Genomic DNA, 21,355 nt, shown 5'->3' with positions numbered 1-21,355 from the left:
CCCTGTGTTCTGGACTGTTGGGGTTCAGCGTTCGCTACAGTTTTCACGGTTTAAGGTTCCTTAACGTTCCCGGAGCTCATTTAAGAGCGAAAATCGTTAGGGATTTATAACCGCCTCCGGATCTTTGCAGCGTGCAGATCTTTAAAAAAAAAAACGTACGCCGCCTCCGAATCGGTCGGCGACTTTCGCTTCTGGCTTCTTACCGGTCCCGAGCGGGCCCCACTCATCGTGGAGGGGGGCAGGGAGCGATCCGCGCCCCCCTGGACGATGCCATAAATGAACAGAGGCAACCTTAGTGTGCGGGTGCGATCATACCAGCACTAATGCACCGGATCCCATCAGAACTCCGAAGTTAAGCGTGCTTGGGCGAGAGCAGTACTAGGATGGGTGACCCCCTGGGAAGTCCTCGTGTTGCACCCCTTTTTTTTGCTCCTTTCCAGTCCTCCCCGAGAAACGGTTCCGCGTCGGCGTAACCGTATTCCCCGTTTTTCCCCTGTGTTCTGGACTGTTGGGGTTCAGCGTTCGCTACAGTTTTCACGGTTTAAGGTTCCTTAACGTTCCCGGAGCTCATTTAAGAGCGAAAATCGTTAGGGATTTATAACCGCCTCCGGATCTTTGCAGCGTGCAGATCTTTAAAAAAAAAAACGTACGCCGCCTCCGAATCGGTCGGCGACTTTCGCTTCTGGCTTCTTACCGGTCCCGAGCGGGCCCCACTCATCGTGGAGGGGGGCAGGGAGCGATCCGCGCCCCCCTGGACGATGCCATAAATGAACAGAGGCAACCTTAGTGTGCGGGTGCGATCATACCAGCACTAATGCACCGGATCCCATCAGAACTCCGAAGTTAAGCGTGCTTGGGCGAGAGCAGTACTAGGATGGGTGACCCCCTGGGAAGTCCTCGTGTTGCACCCCTTTTTTTTGCTCCTTTCCAGTCCTCCCCGAGAAACGGTTCCGCGTCGGCGTAACCGTATTCCCCGTTTTTCCCCTGTGTTCTGGACTGTTGGGGTTCAGCGTTCGCTACAGTTTTCACGGTTTAAGGTTCCTTAACGTTCCCGGAGCTCATTTAAGAGCGAAAATCGTTAGGGATTTATAACCGCCTCCGGATCTTTGCAGCGTGCAGATCTTTAAAAAAAAAACGTACGCCGCCTCCGAATCGGTCGGCGACTTTCGCTTCTGGCTTCTTACCGGTCCCGAGCGGGCCCCACTCATCGTGGAGGGGGGCAGGGAGCGATCCGCGCCCCCCTGGACGATGCCATAAATGAACAGAGGCAACCTTAGTGTGCGGGTGCGATCATACCAGCACTAATGCACCGGATCCCATCAGAACTCCGAAGTTAAGCGTGCTTGGGCGAGAGCAGTACTAGGATGGGTGACCCCCTGGGAAGTCCTCGTGTTGCACCCCTTTTTTTTGCTCCTTTCCAGTCCTCCCCGAGAAACGGTTCCGCGTCGGCGTAACCGTATTCCCCGTTTTTCCCCTGTGTTCTGGACTGTTGGGGTTCAGCGTTCGCTACAGTTTTCACGGTTTAAGGTTCCTTAACGTTCCCGGAGCTCATTTAAGAGCGAAAATCGTTAGGGATTTATAACCGCCTCCGGATCTTTGCAGCGTGCAGATCTTTAAAAAAAAAAACGTACGCCGCCTCCGAATCGGTCGGCGACTTTCGCTTCTGGCTTCTTACCGGTCCCGAGCGGGCCCCACTCATCGTGGAGGGGGGCAGGGAGCGATCCGCGCCCCCCTGGACGATGCCATAAATGAACAGAGGCAACCTTAGTGTGCGGGTGCGATCATACCAGCACTAATGCACCGGATCCCATCAGAACTCCGAAGTTAAGCGTGCTTGGGCGAGAGCAGTACTAGGATGGGTGACCCCCTGGGAAGTCCTCGTGTTGCACCCCTTTTTTTTGCTCCTTTCCAGTCCTCCCCGAGAAACGGTTCCGCGTCGGCGTAACCGTATTCCCCGTTTTTCCCCTGTGTTCTGGACTGTTGGGGTTCAGCGTTCGCTACAGTTTTCACGGTTTAAGGTTCCTTAACGTTCCCGGAGCTCATTTAAGAGCGAAAATCGTTAGGGATTTATAACCGCCTCCGGATCTTTGCAGCGTGCAGATCTTTAAAAAAAAAACGTACGCCGCCTCCGAATCGGTCGGCGACTTTCGCTTCTGGCTTCTTACCGGTCCCGAGCGGGCCCCACTCATCGTGGAGGGGGGCAGGGAGCGATCCGCGCCCCCCTGGACGATGCCATAAATGAACAGAGGCAACCTTAGTGTGCGGGTGCGATCATACCAGCACTAATGCACCGGATCCCATCAGAACTCCGAAGTTAAGCGTGCTTGGGCGAGAGCAGTACTAGGATGGGTGACCCCCTGGGAAGTCCTCGTGTTGCACCCCTTTTTTTTGCTCCTTTCCAGTCCTCCCCGAGAAACGGTTCCGCGTCGGCGTAACCGTATTCCCCGTTTTTCCCCTGTGTTCTGGACTGTTGGGGTTCAGCGTTCGCTACAGTTTTCACGGTTTAAGGTTCCTTAACGTTCCCGGAGCTCATTTAAGAGCGAAAATCGTTAGGGATTTATAACCGCCTCCGGATCTTTGCAGCGTGCAGATCTTTAAAAAAAAAACGTACGCCGCCTCCGAATCGGTCGGCGACTTTCGCTTCTGGCTTCTTACCGGTCCCGAGCGGGCCCCACTCATCGTGGAGGGGGGCAGGGAGCGATCCGCGCCCCCCTGGACGATGCCATAAATGAACAGAGGCAACCTTAGTGTGCGGGTGCGATCATACCAGCACTAATGCACCGGATCCCATCAGAACTCCGAAGTTAAGCGTGCTTGGGCGAGAGCAGTACTAGGATGGGTGACCCCCTGGGAAGTCCTCGTGTTGCACCCCTTTTTTTTGCTCCTTTCCAGTCCTCCCCGAGAAACGGTTCCGCGTCGGCGTAACCGTATTCCCCGTTTTTCCCCTGTGTTCTGGACTGTTGGGGTTCAGCGTTCGCTACAGTTTTCACGGTTTAAGGTTCCTTAACGTTCCCGGAGCTCATTTAAGAGCGAAAATCGTTAGGGATTTATAACCGCCTCCGGATCTTTGCAGCGTGCAGATCTTTAAAAAAAAAAACGTACGCCGCCTCCGAATCGGTCGGCGACTTTCGCTTCTGGCTTCTTACCGGTCCCGAGCGGGCCCCACTCATCGTGGAGGGGGGCAGGGAGCGATCCGCGCCCCCCTGGACGATGCCATAAATGAACAGAGGCAACCTTAGTGTGCGGGTGCGATCATACCAGCACTAATGCACCGGATCCCATCAGAACTCCGAAGTTAAGCGTGCTTGGGCGAGAGCAGTACTAGGATGGGTGACCCCCTGGGAAGTCCTCGTGTTGCACCCCTTTTTTTTGCTCCTTTCCAGTCCTCCCCGAGAAACGGTTCCGCGTCGGCGTAACCGTATTCCCCGTTTTTCCCCTGTGTTCTGGACTGTTGGGGTTCAGCGTTCGCTACAGTTTTCACGGTTTAAGGTTCCTTAACGTTCCCGGAGCTCATTTAAGAGCGAAAATCGTTAGGGATTTATAACCGCCTCCGGATCTTTGCAGCGTGCAGATCTTTAAAAAAAAAACGTACGCCGCCTCCGAATCGGTCGGCGACTTTCGCTTCTGGCTTCTTACCGGTCCCGAGCGGGCCCCACTCATCGTGGAGGGGGGCAGGGAGCGATCCGCGCCCCCCTGGACGATGCCATAAATGAACAGAGGCAACCTTAGTGTGCGGGTGCGATCATACCAGCACTAATGCACCGGATCCCATCAGAACTCCGAAGTTAAGCGTGCTTGGGCGAGAGCAGTACTAGGATGGGTGACCCCCTGGGAAGTCCTCGTGTTGCACCCCTTTTTTTTGCTCCTTTCCAGTCCTCCCCGAGAAACGGTTCCGCGTCGGCGTAACCGTATTCCCCGTTTTTCCCCTGTGTTCTGGACTGTTGGGGTTCAGCGTTCGCTACAGTTTTCACGGTTTAAGGTTCCTTAACGTTCCCGGAGCTCATTTAAGAGCGAAAATCGTTAGGGATTTATAACCGCCTCCGGATCTTTGCAGCGTGCAGATCTTTAAAAAAAAAAACGTACGCCGCCTCCGAATCGGTCGGCGACTTTCGCTTCTGGCTTCTTACCGGTCCCGAGCGGGCCCCACTCATCGTGGAGGGGGGCAGGGAGCGATCCGCGCCCCCCTGGACGATGCCATAAATGAACAGAGGCAACCTTAGTGTGCGGGTGCGATCATACCAGCACTAATGCACCGGATCCCATCAGAACTCCGAAGTTAAGCGTGCTTGGGCGAGAGCAGTACTAGGATGGGTGACCCCCTGGGAAGTCCTCGTGTTGCACCCCTTTTTTTTGCTCCTTTCCAGTCCTCCCCGAGAAACGGTTCCGCGTCGGCGTAACCGTATTCCCCGTTTTTCCCCTGTGTTCTGGACTGTTGGGGTTCAGCGTTCGCTACAGTTTTCACGGTTTAAGGTTCCTTAACGTTCCCGGAGCTCATTTAAGAGCGAAAATCGTTAGGGATTTATAACCGCCTCCGGATCTTTGCAGCGTGCAGATCTTTAAAAAAAAAACGTACGCCGCCTCCGAATCGGTCGGCGACTTTCGCTTCTGGCTTCTTACCGGTCCCGAGCGGGCCCCACTCATCGTGGAGGGGGGCAGGGAGCGATCCGCGCCCCCCTGGACGATGCCATAAATGAACAGAGGCAACCTTAGTGTGCGGGTGCGATCATACCAGCACTAATGCACCGGATCCCATCAGAACTCCGAAGTTAAGCGTGCTTGGGCGAGAGCAGTACTAGGATGGGTGACCCCCTGGGAAGTCCTCGTGTTGCACCCCTTTTTTTTGCTCCTTTCCAGTCCTCCCCGAGAAACGGTTCCGCGTCGGCGTAACCGTATTCCCCGTTTTTCCCCTGTGTTCTGGACTGTTGGGGTTCAGCGTTCGCTACAGTTTTCACGGTTTAAGGTTCCTTAACGTTCCCGGAGCTCATTTAAGAGCGAAAATCGTTAGGGATTTATAACCGCCTCCGGATCTTTGCAGCGTGCAGATCTTTAAAAAAAAAAACGTACGCCGCCTCCGAATCGGTCGGCGACTTTCGCTTCTGGCTTCTTACCGGTCCCGAGCGGGCCCCACTCATCGTGGAGGGGGGCAGGGAGCGATCCGCGCCCCCCTGGACGATGCCATAAATGAACAGAGGCAACCTTAGTGTGCGGGTGCGATCATACCAGCACTAATGCACCGGATCCCATCAGAACTCCGAAGTTAAGCGTGCTTGGGCGAGAGCAGTACTAGGATGGGTGACCCCCTGGGAAGTCCTCGTGTTGCACCCCTTTTTTTTGCTCCTTTCCAGTCCTCCCCGAGAAACGGTTCCGCGTCGGCGTAACCGTATTCCCCGTTTTTCCCCTGTGTTCTGGACTGTTGGGGTTCAGCGTTCGCTACAGTTTTCACGGTTTAAGGTTCCTTAACGTTCCCGGAGCTCATTTAAGAGCGAAAATCGTTAGGGATTTATAACCGCCTCCGGATCTTTGCAGCGTGCAGATCTTTAAAAAAAAAACGTACGCCGCCTCCGAATCGGTCGGCGACTTTCGCTTCTGGCTTCTTACCGGTCCCGAGCGGGCCCCACTCATCGTGGAGGGGGGCAGGGAGCGATCCGCGCCCCCCTGGACGATGCCATAAATGAACAGAGGCAACCTTAGTGTGCGGGTGCGATCATACCAGCACTAATGCACCGGATCCCATCAGAACTCCGAAGTTAAGCGTGCTTGGGCGAGAGCAGTACTAGGATGGGTGACCCCCTGGGAAGTCCTCGTGTTGCACCCCTTTTTTTTGCTCCTTTCCAGTCCTCCCCGAGAAACGGTTCCGCGTCGGCGTAACCGTATTCCCCGTTTTTCCCCTGTGTTCTGGACTGTTGGGGTTCAGCGTTCGCTACAGTTTTCACGGTTTAAGGTTCCTTAACGTTCCCGGAGCTCATTTAAGAGCGAAAATCGTTAGGGATTTATAACCGCCTCCGGATCTTTGCAGCGTGCAGATCTTTAAAAAAAAAACGTACGCCGCCTCCGAATCGGTCGGCGACTTTCGCTTCTGGCTTCTTACCGGTCCCGAGCGGGCCCCACTCATCGTGGAGGGGGGCAGGGAGCGATCCGCGCCCCCCTGGACGATGCCATAAATGAACAGAGGCAACCTTAGTGTGCGGGTGCGATCATACCAGCACTAATGCACCGGATCCCATCAGAACTCCGAAGTTAAGCGTGCTTGGGCGAGAGCAGTACTAGGATGGGTGACCCCCTGGGAAGTCCTCGTGTTGCACCCCTTTTTTTTGCTCCTTTCCAGTCCTCCCCGAGAAACGGTTCCGCGTCGGCGTAACCGTATTCCCCGTTTTTCCCCTGTGTTCTGGACTGTTGGGGTTCAGCGTTCGCTACAGTTTTCACGGTTTAAGGTTCCTTAACGTTCCCGGAGCTCATTTAAGAGCGAAAATCGTTAGGGATTTATAACCGCCTCCGGATCTTTGCAGCGTGCAGATCTTTAAAAAAAAAAACGTACGCCGCCTCCGAATCGGTCGGCGACTTTCGCTTCTGGCTTCTTACCGGTCCCGAGCGGGCCCCACTCATCGTGGAGGGGGGCAGGGAGCGATCCGCGCCCCCCTGGACGATGCCATAAATGAACAGAGGCAACCTTAGTGTGCGGGTGCGATCATACCAGCACTAATGCACCGGATCCCATCAGAACTCCGAAGTTAAGCGTGCTTGGGCGAGAGCAGTACTAGGATGGGTGACCCCCTGGGAAGTCCTCGTGTTGCACCCCTTTTTTTTGCTCCTTTCCAGTCCTCCCCGAGAAACGGTTCCGCGTCGGCGTAACCGTATTCCCCGTTTTTCCCCTGTGTTCTGGACTGTTGGGGTTCAGCGTTCGCTACAGTTTTCACGGTTTAAGGTTCCTTAACGTTCCCGGAGCTCATTTAAGAGCGAAAATCGTTAGGGATTTATAACCGCCTCCGGATCTTTGCAGCGTGCAGATCTTTAAAAAAAAAACGTACGCCGCCTCCGAATCGGTCGGCGACTTTCGCTTCTGGCTTCTTACCGGTCCCGAGCGGGCCCCACTCATCGTGGAGGGGGGCAGGGAGCGATCCGCGCCCCCCTGGACGATGCCATAAATGAACAGAGGCAACCTTAGTGTGCGGGTGCGATCATACCAGCACTAATGCACCGGATCCCATCAGAACTCCGAAGTTAAGCGTGCTTGGGCGAGAGCAGTACTAGGATGGGTGACCCCCTGGGAAGTCCTCGTGTTGCACCCCTTTTTTTTGCTCCTTTCCAGTCCTCCCCGAGAAACGGTTCCGCGTCGGCGTAACCGTATTCCCCGTTTTTCCCCTGTGTTCTGGACTGTTGGGGTTCAGCGTTCGCTACAGTTTTCACGGTTTAAGGTTCCTTAACGTTCCCGGAGCTCATTTAAGAGCGAAAATCGTTAGGGATTTATAACCGCCTCCGGATCTTTGCAGCGTGCAGATCTTTAAAAAAAAAACGTACGCCGCCTCCGAATCGGTCGGCGACTTTCGCTTCTGGCTTCTTACCGGTCCCGAGCGGGCCCCACTCATCGTGGAGGGGGGCAGGGAGCGATCCGCGCCCCCCTGGACGATGCCATAAATGAACAGAGGCAACCTTAGTGTGCGGGTGCGATCATACCAGCACTAATGCACCGGATCCCATCAGAACTCCGAAGTTAAGCGTGCTTGGGCGAGAGCAGTACTAGGATGGGTGACCCCCTGGGAAGTCCTCGTGTTGCACCCCTTTTTTTTGCTCCTTTCCAGTCCTCCCCGAGAAACGGTTCCGCGTCGGCGTAACCGTATTCCCCGTTTTTCCCCTGTGTTCTGGACTGTTGGGGTTCAGCGTTCGCTACAGTTTTCACGGTTTAAGGTTCCTTAACGTTCCCGGAGCTCATTTAAGAGCGAAAATCGTTAGGGATTTATAACCGCCTCCGGATCTTTGCAGCGTGCAGATCTTTAAAAAAAAAACGTACGCCGCCTCCGAATCGGTCGGCGACTTTCGCTTCTGGCTTCTTACCGGTCCCGAGCGGGCCCCACTCATCGTGGAGGGGGGCAGGGAGCGATCCGCGCCCCCCTGGACGATGCCATAAATGAACAGAGGCAACCTTAGTGTGCGGGTGCGATCATACCAGCACTAATGCACCGGATCCCATCAGAACTCCGAAGTTAAGCGTGCTTGGGCGAGAGCAGTACTAGGATGGGTGACCCCCTGGGAAGTCCTCGTGTTGCACCCCTTTTTTTTGCTCCTTTCCAGTCCTCCCCGAGAAACGGTTCCGCGTCGGCGTAACCGTATTCCCCGTTTTTCCCCTGTGTTCTGGACTGTTGGGGTTCAGCGTTCGCTACAGTTTTCACGGTTTAAGGTTCCTTAACGTTCCCGGAGCTCATTTAAGAGCGAAAATCGTTAGGGATTTATAACCGCCTCCGGATCTTTGCAGCGTGCAGATCTTTAAAAAAAAAACGTACGCCGCCTCCGAATCGGTCGGCGACTTTCGCTTCTGGCTTCTTACCGGTCCCGAGCGGGCCCCACTCATCGTGGAGGGGGGCAGGGAGCGATCCGCGCCCCCCTGGACGATGCCATAAATGAACAGAGGCAACCTTAGTGTGCGGGTGCGATCATACCAGCACTAATGCACCGGATCCCATCAGAACTCCGAAGTTAAGCGTGCTTGGGCGAGAGCAGTACTAGGATGGGTGACCCCCTGGGAAGTCCTCGTGTTGCACCCCTTTTTTTTGCTCCTTTCCAGTCCTCCCCGAGAAACGGTTCCGCGTCGGCGTAACCGTATTCCCCGTTTTTCCCCTGTGTTCTGGACTGTTGGGGTTCAGCGTTCGCTACAGTTTTCACGGTTTAAGGTTCCTTAACGTTCCCGGAGCTCATTTAAGAGCGAAAATCGTTAGGGATTTATAACCGCCTCCGGATCTTTGCAGCGTGCAGATCTTTAAAAAAAAAAACGTACGCCGCCTCCGAATCGGTCGGCGACTTTCGCTTCTGGCTTCTTACCGGTCCCGAGCGGGCCCCACTCATCGTGGAGGGGGGCAGGGAGCGATCCGCGCCCCCCTGGACGATGCCATAAATGAACAGAGGCAACCTTAGTGTGCGGGTGCGATCATACCAGCACTAATGCACCGGATCCCATCAGAACTCCGAAGTTAAGCGTGCTTGGGCGAGAGCAGTACTAGGATGGGTGACCCCCTGGGAAGTCCTCGTGTTGCACCCCTTTTTTTTGCTCCTTTCCAGTCCTCCCCGAGAAACGGTTCCGCGTCGGCGTAACCGTATTCCCCGTTTTTCCCCTGTGTTCTGGACTGTTGGGGTTCAGCGTTCGCTACAGTTTTCACGGTTTAAGGTTCCTTAACGTTCCCGGAGCTCATTTAAGAGCGAAAATCGTTAGGGATTTATAACCGCCTCCGGATCTTTGCAGCGTGCAGATCTTTAAAAAAAAAAACGTACGCCGCCTCCGAATCGGTCGGCGACTTTCGCTTCTGGCTTCTTACCGGTCCCGAGCGGGCCCCACTCATCGTGGAGGGGGGCAGGGAGCGATCCGCGCCCCCCTGGACGATGCCATAAATGAACAGAGGCAACCTTAGTGTGCGGGTGCGATCATACCAGCACTAATGCACCGGATCCCATCAGAACTCCGAAGTTAAGCGTGCTTGGGCGAGAGCAGTACTAGGATGGGTGACCCCCTGGGAAGTCCTCGTGTTGCACCCCTTTTTTTTGCTCCTTTCCAGTCCTCCCCGAGAAACGGTTCCGCGTCGGCGTAACCGTATTCCCCGTTTTTCCCCTGTGTTCTGGACTGTTGGGGTTCAGCGTTCGCTACAGTTTTCACGGTTTAAGGTTCCTTAACGTTCCCGGAGCTCATTTAAGAGCGAAAATCGTTAGGGATTTATAACCGCCTCCGGATCTTTGCAGCGTGCAGATCTTTAAAAAAAAAAACGTACGCCGCCTCCGAATCGGTCGGCGACTTTCGCTTCTGGCTTCTTACCGGTCCCGAGCGGGCCCCACTCATCGTGGAGGGGGGCAGGGAGCGATCCGCGCCCCCCTGGACGATGCCATAAATGAACAGAGGCAACCTTAGTGTGCGGGTGCGATCATACCAGCACTAATGCACCGGATCCCATCAGAACTCCGAAGTTAAGCGTGCTTGGGCGAGAGCAGTACTAGGATGGGTGACCCCCTGGGAAGTCCTCGTGTTGCACCCCTTTTTTTTGCTCCTTTCCAGTCCTCCCCGAGAAACGGTTCCGCGTCGGCGTAACCGTATTCCCCGTTTTTCCCCTGTGTTCTGGACTGTTGGGGTTCAGCGTTCGCTACAGTTTTCACGGTTTAAGGTTCCTTAACGTTCCCGGAGCTCATTTAAGAGCGAAAATCGTTAGGGATTTATAACCGCCTCCGGATCTTTGCAGCGTGCAGATCTTTAAAAAAAAAAACGTACGCCGCCTCCGAATCGGTCGGCGACTTTCGCTTCTGGCTTCTTACCGGTCCCGAGCGGGCCCCACTCATCGTGGAGGGGGGCAGGGAGCGATCCGCGCCCCCCTGGACGATGCCATAAATGAACAGAGGCAACCTTAGTGTGCGGGTGCGATCATACCAGCACTAATGCACCGGATCCCATCAGAACTCCGAAGTTAAGCGTGCTTGGGCGAGAGCAGTACTAGGATGGGTGACCCCCTGGGAAGTCCTCGTGTTGCACCCCTTTTTTTTGCTCCTTTCCAGTCCTCCCCGAGAAACGGTTCCGCGTCGGCGTAACCGTATTCCCCGTTTTTCCCCTGTGTTCTGGACTGTTGGGGTTCAGCGTTCGCTACAGTTTTCACGGTTTAAGGTTCCTTAACGTTCCCGGAGCTCATTTAAGAGCGAAAATCGTTAGGGATTTATAACCGCCTCCGGATCTTTGCAGCGTGCAGATCTTTAAAAAAAAAACGTACGCCGCCTCCGAATCGGTCGGCGACTTTCGCTTCTGGCTTCTTACCGGTCCCGAGCGGGCCCCACTCATCGTGGAGGGGGGCAGGGAGCGATCCGCGCCCCCCTGGACGATGCCATAAATGAACAGAGGCAACCTTAGTGTGCGGGTGCGATCATACCAGCACTAATGCACCGGATCCCATCAGAACTCCGAAGTTAAGCGTGCTTGGGCGAGAGCAGTACTAGGATGGGTGACCCCCTGGGAAGTCCTCGTGTTGCACCCCTTTTTTTTGCTCCTTTCCAGTCCTCCCCGAGAAACGGTTCCGCGTCGGCGTAACCGTATTCCCCGTTTTTCCCCTGTGTTCTGGACTGTTGGGGTTCAGCGTTCGCTACAGTTTTCACGGTTTAAGGTTCCTTAACGTTCCCGGAGCTCATTTAAGAGCGAAAATCGTTAGGGATTTATAACCGCCTCCGGATCTTTGCAGCGTGCAGATCTTTAAAAAAAAAAACGTACGCCGCCTCCGAATCGGTCGGCGACTTTCGCTTCTGGCTTCTTACCGGTCCCGAGCGGGCCCCACTCATCGTGGAGGGGGGCAGGGAGCGATCCGCGCCCCCCTGGACGATGCCATAAATGAACAGAGGCAACCTTAGTGTGCGGGTGCGATCATACCAGCACTAATGCACCGGATCCCATCAGAACTCCGAAGTTAAGCGTGCTTGGGCGAGAGCAGTACTAGGATGGGTGACCCCCTGGGAAGTCCTCGTGTTGCACCCCTTTTTTTTGCTCCTTTCCAGTCCTCCCCGAGAAACGGTTCCGCGTCGGCGTAACCGTATTCCCCGTTTTTCCCCTGTGTTCTGGACTGTTGGGGTTCAGCGTTCGCTACAGTTTTCACGGTTTAAGGTTCCTTAACGTTCCCGGAGCTCATTTAAGAGCGAAAATCGTTAGGGATTTATAACCGCCTCCGGATCTTTGCAGCGTGCAGATCTTTAAAAAAAAAACGTACGCCGCCTCCGAATCGGTCGGCGACTTTCGCTTCTGGCTTCTTACCGGTCCCGAGCGGGCCCCACTCATCGTGGAGGGGGGCAGGGAGCGATCCGCGCCCCCCTGGACGATGCCATAAATGAACAGAGGCAACCTTAGTGTGCGGGTGCGATCATACCAGCACTAATGCACCGGATCCCATCAGAACTCCGAAGTTAAGCGTGCTTGGGCGAGAGCAGTACTAGGATGGGTGACCCCCTGGGAAGTCCTCGTGTTGCACCCCTTTTTTTTGCTCCTTTCCAGTCCTCCCCGAGAAACGGTTCCGCGTCGGCGTAACCGTATTCCCCGTTTTTCCCCTGTGTTCTGGACTGTTGGGGTTCAGCGTTCGCTACAGTTTTCACGGTTTAAGGTTCCTTAACGTTCCCGGAGCTCATTTAAGAGCGAAAATCGTTAGGGATTTATAACCGCCTCCGGATCTTTGCAGCGTGCAGATCTTTAAAAAAAAAAACGTACGCCGCCTCCGAATCGGTCGGCGACTTTCGCTTCTGGCTTCTTACCGGTCCCGAGCGGGCCCCACTCATCGTGGAGGGGGGCAGGGAGCGATCCGCGCCCCCCTGGACGATGCCATAAATGAACAGAGGCAACCTTAGTGTGCGGGTGCGATCATACCAGCACTAATGCACCGGATCCCATCAGAACTCCGAAGTTAAGCGTGCTTGGGCGAGAGCAGTACTAGGATGGGTGACCCCCTGGGAAGTCCTCGTGTTGCACCCCTTTTTTTTGCTCCTTTCCAGTCCTCCCCGAGAAACGGTTCCGCGTCGGCGTAACCGTATTCCCCGTTTTTCCCCTGTGTTCTGGACTGTTGGGGTTCAGCGTTCGCTACAGTTTTCACGGTTTAAGGTTCCTTAACGTTCCCGGAGCTCATTTAAGAGCGAAAATCGTTAGGGATTTATAACCGCCTCCGGATCTTTGCAGCGTGCAGATCTTTAAAAAAAAAAACGTACGCCGCCTCCGAATCGGTCGGCGACTTTCGCTTCTGGCTTCTTACCGGTCCCGAGCGGGCCCCACTCATCGTGGAGGGGGGCAGGGAGCGATCCGCGCCCCCCTGGACGATGCCATAAATGAACAGAGGCAACCTTAGTGTGCGGGTGCGATCATACCAGCACTAATGCACCGGATCCCATCAGAACTCCGAAGTTAAGCGTGCTTGGGCGAGAGCAGTACTAGGATGGGTGACCCCCTGGGAAGTCCTCGTGTTGCACCCCTTTTTTTTGCTCCTTTCCAGTCCTCCCCGAGAAACGGTTCCGCGTCGGCGTAACCGTATTCCCCGTTTTTCCCCTGTGTTCTGGACTGTTGGGGTTCAGCGTTCGCTACAGTTTTCACGGTTTAAGGTTCCTTAACGTTCCCGGAGCTCATTTAAGAGCGAAAATCGTTAGGGATTTATAACCGCCTCCGGATCTTTGCAGCGTGCAGATCTTTAAAAAAAAAACGTACGCCGCCTCCGAATCGGTCGGCGACTTTCGCTTCTGGCTTCTTACCGGTCCCGAGCGGGCCCCACTCATCGTGGAGGGGGGCAGGGAGCGATCCGCGCCCCCCTGGACGATGCCATAAATGAACAGAGGCAACCTTAGTGTGCGGGTGCGATCATACCAGCACTAATGCACCGGATCCCATCAGAACTCCGAAGTTAAGCGTGCTTGGGCGAGAGCAGTACTAGGATGGGTGACCCCCTGGGAAGTCCTCGTGTTGCACCCCTTTTTTTTGCTCCTTTCCAGTCCTCCCCGAGAAACGGTTCCGCGTCGGCGTAACCGTATTCCCCGTTTTTCCCCTGTGTTCTGGACTGTTGGGGTTCAGCGTTCGCTACAGTTTTCACGGTTTAAGGTTCCTTAACGTTCCCGGAGCTCATTTAAGAGCGAAAATCGTTAGGGATTTATAACCGCCTCCGGATCTTTGCAGCGTGCAGATCTTTAAAAAAAAAAACGTACGCCGCCTCCGAATCGGTCGGCGACTTTCGCTTCTGGCTTCTTACCGGTCCCGAGCGGGCCCCACTCATCGTGGAGGGGGGCAGGGAGCGATCCGCGCCCCCCTGGACGATGCCATAAATGAACAGAGGCAACCTTAGTGTGCGGGTGCGATCATACCAGCACTAATGCACCGGATCCCATCAGAACTCCGAAGTTAAGCGTGCTTGGGCGAGAGCAGTACTAGGATGGGTGACCCCCTGGGAAGTCCTCGTGTTGCACCCCTTTTTTTTGCTCCTTTCCAGTCCTCCCCGAGAAACGGTTCCGCGTCGGCGTAACCGTATTCCCCGTTTTTCCCCTGTGTTCTGGACTGTTGGGGTTCAGCGTTCGCTACAGTTTTCACGGTTTAAGGTTCCTTAACGTTCCCGGAGCTCATTTAAGAGCGAAAATCGTTAGGGATTTATAACCGCCTCCGGATCTTTGCAGCGTGCAGATCTTTAAAAAAAAAACGTACGCCGCCTCCGAATCGGTCGGCGACTTTCGCTTCTGGCTTCTTACCGGTCCCGAGCGGGCCCCACTCATCGTGGAGGGGGGCAGGGAGCGATCCGCGCCCCCCTGGACGATGCCATAAATGAACAGAGGCAACCTTAGTGTGCGGGTGCGATCATACCAGCACTAATGCACCGGATCCCATCAGAACTCCGAAGTTAAGCGTGCTTGGGCGAGAGCAGTACTAGGATGGGTGACCCCCTGGGAAGTCCTCGTGTTGCACCCCTTTTTTTTGCTCCTTTCCAGTCCTCCCCGAGAAACGGTTCCGCGTCGGCGTAACCGTATTCCCCGTTTTTCCCCTGTGTTCTGGACTGTTGGGGTTCAGCGTTCGCTACAGTTTTCACGGTTTAAGGTTCCTTAACGTTCCCGGAGCTCATTTAAGAGCGAAAATCGTTAGGGATTTATAACCGCCTCCGGATCTTTGCAGCGTGCAGATCTTTAAAAAAAAAACGTACGCCGCCTCCGAATCGGTCGGCGACTTTCGCTTCTGGCTTCTTACCGGTCCCGAGCGGGCCCCACTCATCGTGGAGGGGGGCAGGGAGCGATCCGCGCCCCCCTGGACGATGCCATAAATGAACAGAGGCAACCTTAGTGTGCGGGTGCGATCATACCAGCACTAATGCACCGGATCCCATCAGAACTCCGAAGTTAAGCGTGCTTGGGCGAGAGCAGTACTAGGATGGGTGACCCCCTGGGAAGTCCTCGTGTTGCACCCCTTTTTTTTGCTCCTTTCCAGTCCTCCCCGAGAAACGGTTCCGCGTCGGCGTAACCGTATTCCCCGTTTTTCCCCTGTGTTCTGGACTGTTGGGGTTCAGCGTTCGCTACAGTTTTCACGGTTTAAGGTTCCTTAACGTTCCCGGAGCTCATTTAAGAGCGAAAATCGTTAGGGATTTATAACCGCCTCCGGATCTTTGCAGCGTGCAGATCTTTAAAAAAAAAACGTACGCCGCCTCCGAATCGGTCGGCGACTTTCGCTTCTGGCTTCTTACCGGTCCCGAGCGGGCCCCACTCATCGTGGAGGGGGGCAGGGAGCGATCCGCGCCCCCCTGGACGATGCCATAAATGAACAGAGGCAACCTTAGTGTGCGGGTGCGATCATACCAGCACTAATGCACCGGATCCCATCAGAACTCCGAAGTTAAGCGTGCTTGGGCGAGAGCAGTACTAGGATGGGTGACCCCCTGGGAAGTCCTCGTGTTGCACCCCTTTTTTTTGCTCCTTTCCAGTCCTCCCCGAGAAACGGTTCCGCGTCGGCGTAACCGTATTCCCCGTTTTTCCCCTGTGTTCTGGACTGTTGGGGTTCAGCGTTCGCTACAGTTTTCACGGTTTAAGGTTCCTTAACGTTCCCGGAGCTCATTTAAGAGCGAAAATCGTTAGGGATTTATAACCGCCTCCGGATCTTTGCAGCGTGCAGATCTTTAAAAAAAAAAACGTACGCCGCCTCCGAATCGGTCGGCGACTTTCGCTTCTGGCTTCTTACCGGTCCCGAGCGGGCCCCACTCATCGTGGAGGGGGGCAGGGAGCGATCCGCGCCCCCCTGGACGATGCCATAAATGAACAGAGGCAACCTTAGTGTGCGGGTGCGATCATACCAGCACTAATGCACCGGATCCCATCAGAACTCCGAAGTTAAGCGTGCTTGGGCGAGAGCAGTACTAGGATGGGTGACCCCCTGGGAAGTCCTCGTGTTGCACCCCTTTTTTTTGCTCCTTTCCAGTCCTCCCCGAGAAACGGTTCCGCGTCGGCGTAACCGTATTCCCCGTTTTTCCCCTGTGTTCTGGACTGTTGGGGTTCAGCGTTCGCTACAGTTTTCACGGTTTAAGGTTCCTTAACGTTCCCGGAGCTCATTTAAGAGCGAAAATCGTTAGGGATTTATAACCGCCTCCGGATCTTTGCAGCGTGCAGATCTTTAAAAAAAAAACGTACGCCGCCTCCGAATCGGTCGGCGACTTTCGCTTCTGGCTTCTTACCGGTCCCGAGCGGGCCCCACTCATCGTGGAGGGGGGCAGGGAGCGATCCGCGCCCCCCTGGACGATGCCATAAATGAACAGAGGCAACCTTAGTGTGCGGGTGCGATCATACCAGCACTAATGCACCGGATCCCATCAGAACTCCGAAGTTAAGCGTGCTTGGGCGAGAGCAGTACTAGGATGGGTGACCCCCTGGGAAGTCCTCGTGTTGCACCCCTTTTTTTTGCTCCTTTCCAGTCCTCCCCGAGAAACGGTTCCGCGTCGGCGTAACCGTATTCCCCGTTTTTCCCCTGTGTTCTGGACTGTTGGGGTTCAGCGTTCGCTACAGTTTTCACGGTTTAAGGTTCCTTAACGTTCCCGGAGCTCATTTAAGAGCGAAAATCGTTAGGGATTTATAACCGCCTCCGGATCTTTGCAGCGTGCAGATCTTTAAAAAAAAAACGTACGCCGCCTCCGAATCGGTCGGCGACTTTCGCTTCTGGCTTCTTACCGGTCCCGAGCGGGCCCCACTCATCGTGGAGGGGGGCAGGGAGCGATCCGCGCCCCCCTGGACGATGCCATAAATGAACAGAGGCAACCTTAGTGTGCGGGTGCGATCATACCAGCACTAATGCACCGGATCCCATCAGAACTCCGAAGTTAAGCGTGCTTGGGCGAGAGCAGTACTAGGATGGGTGACCCCCTGGGAAGTCCTCGTGTTGCACCCCTTTTTTTTGCTCCTTTCCAGTCCTCCCCGAGAAACGGTTCCGCGTCGGCGTAACCGTATTCCCCGTTTTTCCCCTGTGTTCTGGACTGTTGGGGTTCAGCGTTCGCTACAGTTTTCACGGTTTAAGGTTCCTTAACGTTCCCGGAGCTCATTTAAGAGCGAAAATCGTTAGGGATTTATAACCGCCTCCGGATCTTTGCAGCGTGCAGATCTTTAAAAAAAAAAACGTACGCCGCCTCCGAATCGGTCGGCGACTTTCGCTTCTGGCTTCTTACCGGTCCCGAGCGGGCCCCACTCATCGTGGAGGGGGGCAGGGAGCGATCCGCGCCCCCCTGGACGATGCCATAAATGAACAGAGGCAACCTTAGTGTGCGGGTGCGATCATACCAGCACTAATGCACCGGATCCCATCAGAACTCCGAAGTTAAGCGTGCTTGGGCGAGAGCAGTACTAGGATGGGTGACCCCCTGGGAAGTCCTCGTGTTGCACCCCTTTTTTTTGCTCCTTTCCAGTCCTCCCCGAGAAACGGTTCCGCGTCGGCGTAACCGTATTCCCCGTTTTTCCCCTGTGTTCTGGACTGTTGGGGTTCAGCGTTCGCTACAGTTTTCACGGTTTAAGGTTCCTTAACGTTCCCGGAGCTCATTTAAGAGCGAAAATCGTTAGGGATTTATAACCGCCTCCGGATCTTTGCAGCGTGCAGATCTTTAAAAAAAAAAACGTACGCCGCCTCCGAATCGGTCGGCGACTTTCGCTTCTGGCTTCTTACCGGTCCCGAGCGGGCCCCACTCATCGTGGAGGGGGGCAGGGAGCGATCCGCGCCCCCCTGGACGATGCCATAAATGAACAGAGGCAACCTTAGTGTGCGGGTGCGATCATACCAGCACTAATGCACCGGATCCCATCAGAACTCCGAAGTTAAGCGTGCTTGGGCGAGAGCAGTACTAGGATGGGTGACCCCCTGGGAAGTCCTCGTGTTGCACCCCTTTTTTTTGCTCCTTTCCAGTCCTCCCCGAGAAACGGTTCCGCGTCGGCGTAACCGTATTCCCCGTTTTTCCCCTGTGTTCTGGACTGTTGGGGTTCAGCGTTCGCTACAGTTTTCACGGTTTAAGGTTCCTTAACGTTCCCGGAGCTCATTTAAGAGCGAAAATCGTTAGGGATTTATAACCGCCTCCGGATCTTTGCAGCGTGCAGATCTTTAAAAAAAAAAACGTAATCGGTCGGCGACTTTCGCTTCTGGCTTCTTACCGGTCCCGAGCGGGCCCCACTCATCGTGGAGGGGGGCAGGGAGCGATCCGCGCCCCCCTGGACGATGCCATAAATGAACAGAGGCAACCTTAGTGTGCGGGTGCGATCATACCAGCACTAATGCACCGGATCCCATCAGAACTCCGAAGTTAAGCGTGCTTGGGCGAGAGCAGTACTAGGATGGGTGACCCCCTGGGAAGTCCTCGTGTTGCACCCCTTTTTTTTGCTCCTTTCCAGTCCTCCCCGAGAAACGGTTCCGCGTCGGCGTAACCGTATTCCCCGTTTTTCCCCTGTGTTCTGGACTGTTGGGGTTCAGCGTTCGCTACAGTTTTCACGGTTTAAGGTTCCTTAACGTTCCCGGAGCTCATTTAAGAGCGAAAATCGTTAGGGATTTATAACCGCCTCCGGATCTTTGCAGCGTGCAGATCTTTAAAAAAAAAACGTACGCCGCCTCCGAATCGGTCGGCGACTTTCGCTTCTGGCTTCTTACCGGTCCCGAGCGGGCCCCACTCATCGTGGAGGGGGGCAGGGAGCGATCCGCGCCCCCCTGGACGATGCCATAAATGAACAGAGGCAACCTTAGTGTGCGGGTGCGATCATACCAGCACTAATGCACCGGATCCCATCAGAACTCCGAAGTTAAGCGTGCTTGGGCGAGAGCAGTACTAGGATGGGTGACCCCCTGGGAAGTCCTCGTGTTGCACCCCTTTTTTTTGCTCCTTTCCAGTCCTCCCCGAGAAACGGTTCCGCGTCGGCGTAACCGTATTCCCCGTTTTTCCCCTGTGTTCTGGACTGTTGGGGTTCAGCGTTCGCTACAGTTTTCACGGTTTAAGGTTCCTTAACGTTCCCGGAGCTCATTTAAGAGCGAAAATCGTTAGGGATTTATAACCGCCTCCGGATCTTTGCAGCGTGCAGATCTTTAAAAAAAAAAACGTACGCCGCCTCCGAATCGGTCGGCGACTTTCGCTTCTGGCTTCTTACCGGTCCCGAGCGGGCCCCACTCATCGTGGAGGGGGGCAGGGAGCGATCCGCGCCCCCCTGGACGATGCCATAAATGAACAGAGGCAACCTTAGTGTGCGGGTGCGATCATACCAGCACTAATGCACCGGATCCCATCAGAACTCCGAAGTTAAGCGTGCTTGGGCGAGAGCAGTACTAGGATGGGTGACCCCCTGGGAAGTCCTCGTGTTGCACCCCTTTTTTTTGCTCCTTTCCAGTCCTCCCCGAGAAACGGTTCCGCGTCGGCGTAACCGTATTCCCCGTTTTTCCCCTGTGTTCTGGACTGTTGGGGTTCAGCGTTCGCTACAGTTTTCACGGTTTAAGGTTCCTTAACGTTCCCGGAGCTCATTTAAGAGCGAAAATCGTTAGGGATTTATAACCGCCTCCGGATCTTTGCAGCGTGCAGATCTTTAAAAAAAAAACGTACGCCGCCTCCGAATCGGTCGGCGACTTTCGCTTCTGGCTTCTTACCGGTCCCGAGCGGGCCCCACTCATCGTGGAGGGGGGCAGGGAGCGATCCGCGCCCCCCTGGACGATGCCATAAATGAACAGAGGCAACCTTAGTGTGCGGGTGCGATCATACCAGCACTAATGCACCGGATCCCATCAGAACTCCGAAGTTAAGCGTGCTTGGGCGAGAGCAGTACTAGGATGGGTGACCCCCTGGGAAGTCCTCGTGTTGCACCCCTTTTTTTTGCTCCTTTCCAGTCCTCCCCGAGAAACGGTTCCGCGTCGGCGTAACCGTATTCCCCGTTTTTCCCCTGTGTTCTGGACTGTTGGGGTTCAGCGTTCGCTACAGTTTTCACGGTTTAAGGTTCCTTAACGTTCCCGGAGCTCATTTAAGAGCGAAAATCGTTAGGGATTTATAACCGCCTCCGGATCTTTGCAGCGTGCAGATCTTTAAAAAAAAAAACGTACGCCGCCTCCGAATCGGTCGGCGACTTTCGCTTCTGGCTTCTTACCGGTCCCGAGCGGGCCCCACTCATCGTGGAGGGGGGCAGGGAGCGATCCGCGCCCCCCTGGACGATGCCATAAATGAACAGAGGCAACCTTAGTGTGCGGGTGCGATCATACCAGCACTAATGCACCGGATCCCATCAGAACTCCGAAGTTAAGCGTGCTTGGGCGAGAGCAGTACTAGGATGGGTGACCCCCTGGGAAGTCCTCGTGTTGCACCCCTTTTTTTTGCTCCTTTCCAGTCCTCCCCGAGAAACGGTTCCGCGTCGGCGTAACCGTATTCCCCGTTTTTCCCCTGTGTTCTGGACTGTTGGGGTTCAGCGTTCGCTACAGTTTTCACGGTTTAAGGTTCCTTAACGTTCCCGGAGCTCATTTAAGAGCGAAAATCGTTAGGGATTTATAACCGCCTCCGGATCTTTGCAGCGTGCAGATCTTTAAAAAAAAAAACGTACGCCGCCTCCGAATCGGTCGGCGACTTTCGCTTCTGGCTTCTTACCGGTCCCGAGCGGGCCCCACTCATCGTGGAGGGGGGCAGGGAGCGATCCGCGCCCCCCTGGACGATGCCATAAATGAACAGAGGCAACCTTAGTGTGCGGGTGCGATCATACCAGCACTAATGCACCGGATCCCATCAGAACTCCGAAGTTAAGCGTGCTTGGGCGAGAGCAGTACTAGGATGGGTGACCCCCTGGGAAGTCCTCGTGTTGCACCCCTTTTTTTTGCTCCTTTCCAGTCCTCCCCGAGAAACGGTTCCGCGTCGGCGTAACCGTATTCCCCGTTTTTCCCCTGTGTTCTGGACTGTTGGGGTTCAGCGTTCGCTACAGTTTTCACGGTTTAAGGTTCCTTAACGTTCCCGGAGCTCATTTAAGAGCGAAAATCGTTAGGGATTTATAACCGCCTCCGGATCTTTGCAGCGTGCAGATCTTTAAAAAAAAAACGTACGCCGCCTCCGAATCGGTCGGCGACTTTCGCTTCTGGCTTCTTACCGGTCCCGAGCGGGCCCCACTCATCGTGGAGGGGGGCAGGGAGCGATCCGCGCCCCCCTGGACGATGCCATAA

The 21,355-nt window shown here is 55.0% G+C and overlaps 43 non-coding genes across 43 annotated transcripts; all 43 read left to right on the top strand.

Moving 5' to 3' along the window:
• The first annotated feature begins 301 nt into the window (after window positions 1-301).
• Window positions 302-420, top strand: LOC127805137 (5S ribosomal RNA). Its single transcript, XR_008023891.1, has one exon. It is a non-coding gene; the product is annotated as a 5S ribosomal RNA (ribosomal RNA).
• Window positions 421-792: 372 nt separating this feature from the next.
• On the top strand, window positions 793-911 carry LOC127805136 (5S ribosomal RNA). Its single transcript, XR_008023890.1, has one exon. It is a non-coding gene; the product is annotated as a 5S ribosomal RNA (ribosomal RNA).
• Window positions 912-1,282: 371 nt separating this feature from the next.
• LOC127805134 (5S ribosomal RNA) lies at window positions 1,283-1,401 on the top strand. Its single transcript, XR_008023888.1, has one exon. It is a non-coding gene; the product is annotated as a 5S ribosomal RNA (ribosomal RNA).
• A 372-nt stretch (window positions 1,402-1,773) lies between these two features.
• On the top strand, window positions 1,774-1,892 carry LOC127805133 (5S ribosomal RNA). The gene has a single exon (XR_008023887.1). It is a non-coding gene; the product is annotated as a 5S ribosomal RNA (ribosomal RNA).
• Window positions 1,893-2,263: 371 nt separating this feature from the next.
• On the top strand, window positions 2,264-2,382 carry LOC127805132 (5S ribosomal RNA). Its single transcript, XR_008023886.1, has one exon. It is a non-coding gene; the product is annotated as a 5S ribosomal RNA (ribosomal RNA).
• A 371-nt stretch (window positions 2,383-2,753) lies between these two features.
• On the top strand, window positions 2,754-2,872 carry LOC127805131 (5S ribosomal RNA). Its single transcript, XR_008023885.1, has one exon. It is a non-coding gene; the product is annotated as a 5S ribosomal RNA (ribosomal RNA).
• Window positions 2,873-3,244: 372 nt separating this feature from the next.
• On the top strand, window positions 3,245-3,363 carry LOC127805130 (5S ribosomal RNA). The gene has a single exon (XR_008023884.1). It is a non-coding gene; the product is annotated as a 5S ribosomal RNA (ribosomal RNA).
• A 371-nt stretch (window positions 3,364-3,734) lies between these two features.
• LOC127805129 (5S ribosomal RNA) lies at window positions 3,735-3,853 on the top strand. The gene has a single exon (XR_008023883.1). It is a non-coding gene; the product is annotated as a 5S ribosomal RNA (ribosomal RNA).
• Window positions 3,854-4,225: 372 nt separating this feature from the next.
• LOC127805128 (5S ribosomal RNA) lies at window positions 4,226-4,344 on the top strand. Its single transcript, XR_008023882.1, has one exon. It is a non-coding gene; the product is annotated as a 5S ribosomal RNA (ribosomal RNA).
• A 371-nt stretch (window positions 4,345-4,715) lies between these two features.
• On the top strand, window positions 4,716-4,834 carry LOC127805126 (5S ribosomal RNA). Its single transcript, XR_008023881.1, has one exon. It is a non-coding gene; the product is annotated as a 5S ribosomal RNA (ribosomal RNA).
• Window positions 4,835-5,206: 372 nt separating this feature from the next.
• Window positions 5,207-5,325, top strand: LOC127805125 (5S ribosomal RNA). The gene has a single exon (XR_008023880.1). It is a non-coding gene; the product is annotated as a 5S ribosomal RNA (ribosomal RNA).
• A 371-nt stretch (window positions 5,326-5,696) lies between these two features.
• Window positions 5,697-5,815, top strand: LOC127805124 (5S ribosomal RNA). The gene has a single exon (XR_008023879.1). It is a non-coding gene; the product is annotated as a 5S ribosomal RNA (ribosomal RNA).
• Window positions 5,816-6,186: 371 nt separating this feature from the next.
• On the top strand, window positions 6,187-6,305 carry LOC127805122 (5S ribosomal RNA). The gene has a single exon (XR_008023877.1). It is a non-coding gene; the product is annotated as a 5S ribosomal RNA (ribosomal RNA).
• Window positions 6,306-6,677: 372 nt separating this feature from the next.
• Window positions 6,678-6,796, top strand: LOC127805121 (5S ribosomal RNA). Its single transcript, XR_008023876.1, has one exon. It is a non-coding gene; the product is annotated as a 5S ribosomal RNA (ribosomal RNA).
• Window positions 6,797-7,167: 371 nt separating this feature from the next.
• Window positions 7,168-7,286, top strand: LOC127805120 (5S ribosomal RNA). Its single transcript, XR_008023875.1, has one exon. It is a non-coding gene; the product is annotated as a 5S ribosomal RNA (ribosomal RNA).
• Window positions 7,287-7,657: 371 nt separating this feature from the next.
• LOC127805119 (5S ribosomal RNA) lies at window positions 7,658-7,776 on the top strand. The gene has a single exon (XR_008023874.1). It is a non-coding gene; the product is annotated as a 5S ribosomal RNA (ribosomal RNA).
• A 371-nt stretch (window positions 7,777-8,147) lies between these two features.
• On the top strand, window positions 8,148-8,266 carry LOC127805118 (5S ribosomal RNA). The gene has a single exon (XR_008023873.1). It is a non-coding gene; the product is annotated as a 5S ribosomal RNA (ribosomal RNA).
• Window positions 8,267-8,637: 371 nt separating this feature from the next.
• LOC127805117 (5S ribosomal RNA) lies at window positions 8,638-8,756 on the top strand. Its single transcript, XR_008023872.1, has one exon. It is a non-coding gene; the product is annotated as a 5S ribosomal RNA (ribosomal RNA).
• Window positions 8,757-9,128: 372 nt separating this feature from the next.
• Window positions 9,129-9,247, top strand: LOC127805116 (5S ribosomal RNA). Its single transcript, XR_008023871.1, has one exon. It is a non-coding gene; the product is annotated as a 5S ribosomal RNA (ribosomal RNA).
• A 372-nt stretch (window positions 9,248-9,619) lies between these two features.
• Window positions 9,620-9,738, top strand: LOC127805115 (5S ribosomal RNA). Its single transcript, XR_008023870.1, has one exon. It is a non-coding gene; the product is annotated as a 5S ribosomal RNA (ribosomal RNA).
• Window positions 9,739-10,110: 372 nt separating this feature from the next.
• Window positions 10,111-10,229, top strand: LOC127805114 (5S ribosomal RNA). Its single transcript, XR_008023869.1, has one exon. It is a non-coding gene; the product is annotated as a 5S ribosomal RNA (ribosomal RNA).
• Window positions 10,230-10,601: 372 nt separating this feature from the next.
• Window positions 10,602-10,720, top strand: LOC127805113 (5S ribosomal RNA). The gene has a single exon (XR_008023868.1). It is a non-coding gene; the product is annotated as a 5S ribosomal RNA (ribosomal RNA).
• Window positions 10,721-11,091: 371 nt separating this feature from the next.
• Window positions 11,092-11,210, top strand: LOC127805111 (5S ribosomal RNA). The gene has a single exon (XR_008023866.1). It is a non-coding gene; the product is annotated as a 5S ribosomal RNA (ribosomal RNA).
• A 372-nt stretch (window positions 11,211-11,582) lies between these two features.
• Window positions 11,583-11,701, top strand: LOC127805110 (5S ribosomal RNA). Its single transcript, XR_008023865.1, has one exon. It is a non-coding gene; the product is annotated as a 5S ribosomal RNA (ribosomal RNA).
• Window positions 11,702-12,072: 371 nt separating this feature from the next.
• On the top strand, window positions 12,073-12,191 carry LOC127805109 (5S ribosomal RNA). The gene has a single exon (XR_008023864.1). It is a non-coding gene; the product is annotated as a 5S ribosomal RNA (ribosomal RNA).
• Window positions 12,192-12,563: 372 nt separating this feature from the next.
• LOC127805108 (5S ribosomal RNA) lies at window positions 12,564-12,682 on the top strand. Its single transcript, XR_008023863.1, has one exon. It is a non-coding gene; the product is annotated as a 5S ribosomal RNA (ribosomal RNA).
• Window positions 12,683-13,054: 372 nt separating this feature from the next.
• Window positions 13,055-13,173, top strand: LOC127805107 (5S ribosomal RNA). Its single transcript, XR_008023862.1, has one exon. It is a non-coding gene; the product is annotated as a 5S ribosomal RNA (ribosomal RNA).
• Window positions 13,174-13,544: 371 nt separating this feature from the next.
• LOC127805106 (5S ribosomal RNA) lies at window positions 13,545-13,663 on the top strand. The gene has a single exon (XR_008023861.1). It is a non-coding gene; the product is annotated as a 5S ribosomal RNA (ribosomal RNA).
• Window positions 13,664-14,035: 372 nt separating this feature from the next.
• LOC127805105 (5S ribosomal RNA) lies at window positions 14,036-14,154 on the top strand. The gene has a single exon (XR_008023860.1). It is a non-coding gene; the product is annotated as a 5S ribosomal RNA (ribosomal RNA).
• A 371-nt stretch (window positions 14,155-14,525) lies between these two features.
• LOC127805104 (5S ribosomal RNA) lies at window positions 14,526-14,644 on the top strand. Its single transcript, XR_008023859.1, has one exon. It is a non-coding gene; the product is annotated as a 5S ribosomal RNA (ribosomal RNA).
• Window positions 14,645-15,015: 371 nt separating this feature from the next.
• On the top strand, window positions 15,016-15,134 carry LOC127805103 (5S ribosomal RNA). Its single transcript, XR_008023858.1, has one exon. It is a non-coding gene; the product is annotated as a 5S ribosomal RNA (ribosomal RNA).
• Window positions 15,135-15,505: 371 nt separating this feature from the next.
• On the top strand, window positions 15,506-15,624 carry LOC127805102 (5S ribosomal RNA). Its single transcript, XR_008023857.1, has one exon. It is a non-coding gene; the product is annotated as a 5S ribosomal RNA (ribosomal RNA).
• A 372-nt stretch (window positions 15,625-15,996) lies between these two features.
• LOC127805100 (5S ribosomal RNA) lies at window positions 15,997-16,115 on the top strand. Its single transcript, XR_008023855.1, has one exon. It is a non-coding gene; the product is annotated as a 5S ribosomal RNA (ribosomal RNA).
• A 371-nt stretch (window positions 16,116-16,486) lies between these two features.
• On the top strand, window positions 16,487-16,605 carry LOC127805099 (5S ribosomal RNA). Its single transcript, XR_008023854.1, has one exon. It is a non-coding gene; the product is annotated as a 5S ribosomal RNA (ribosomal RNA).
• A 371-nt stretch (window positions 16,606-16,976) lies between these two features.
• Window positions 16,977-17,095, top strand: LOC127805098 (5S ribosomal RNA). The gene has a single exon (XR_008023853.1). It is a non-coding gene; the product is annotated as a 5S ribosomal RNA (ribosomal RNA).
• Window positions 17,096-17,467: 372 nt separating this feature from the next.
• LOC127805097 (5S ribosomal RNA) lies at window positions 17,468-17,586 on the top strand. Its single transcript, XR_008023852.1, has one exon. It is a non-coding gene; the product is annotated as a 5S ribosomal RNA (ribosomal RNA).
• A 372-nt stretch (window positions 17,587-17,958) lies between these two features.
• LOC127805096 (5S ribosomal RNA) lies at window positions 17,959-18,077 on the top strand. The gene has a single exon (XR_008023851.1). It is a non-coding gene; the product is annotated as a 5S ribosomal RNA (ribosomal RNA).
• A 360-nt stretch (window positions 18,078-18,437) lies between these two features.
• LOC127805095 (5S ribosomal RNA) lies at window positions 18,438-18,556 on the top strand. Its single transcript, XR_008023850.1, has one exon. It is a non-coding gene; the product is annotated as a 5S ribosomal RNA (ribosomal RNA).
• A 371-nt stretch (window positions 18,557-18,927) lies between these two features.
• On the top strand, window positions 18,928-19,046 carry LOC127805094 (5S ribosomal RNA). Its single transcript, XR_008023849.1, has one exon. It is a non-coding gene; the product is annotated as a 5S ribosomal RNA (ribosomal RNA).
• Window positions 19,047-19,418: 372 nt separating this feature from the next.
• LOC127805093 (5S ribosomal RNA) lies at window positions 19,419-19,537 on the top strand. Its single transcript, XR_008023848.1, has one exon. It is a non-coding gene; the product is annotated as a 5S ribosomal RNA (ribosomal RNA).
• A 371-nt stretch (window positions 19,538-19,908) lies between these two features.
• Window positions 19,909-20,027, top strand: LOC127805092 (5S ribosomal RNA). The gene has a single exon (XR_008023847.1). It is a non-coding gene; the product is annotated as a 5S ribosomal RNA (ribosomal RNA).
• A 372-nt stretch (window positions 20,028-20,399) lies between these two features.
• Window positions 20,400-20,518, top strand: LOC127805090 (5S ribosomal RNA). The gene has a single exon (XR_008023846.1). It is a non-coding gene; the product is annotated as a 5S ribosomal RNA (ribosomal RNA).
• Window positions 20,519-20,890: 372 nt separating this feature from the next.
• LOC127805088 (5S ribosomal RNA) lies at window positions 20,891-21,009 on the top strand. Its single transcript, XR_008023844.1, has one exon. It is a non-coding gene; the product is annotated as a 5S ribosomal RNA (ribosomal RNA).
• The last annotated feature ends 346 nt before the right edge of the window (window positions 21,010-21,355 follow it).

Source organism: Diospyros lotus, chromosome 6, assembly GCF_014633365.1.
Source record: "Diospyros lotus cultivar Yz01 chromosome 6, ASM1463336v1, whole genome shotgun sequence".
NCBI lineage: Eukaryota > Viridiplantae > Streptophyta > Magnoliopsida > Ericales > Ebenaceae > Diospyros > Diospyros lotus.
The sequence above is the reverse complement of the archived record's forward strand: the minus strand, read 5'-3'. Positions and strand labels throughout refer to the sequence as shown.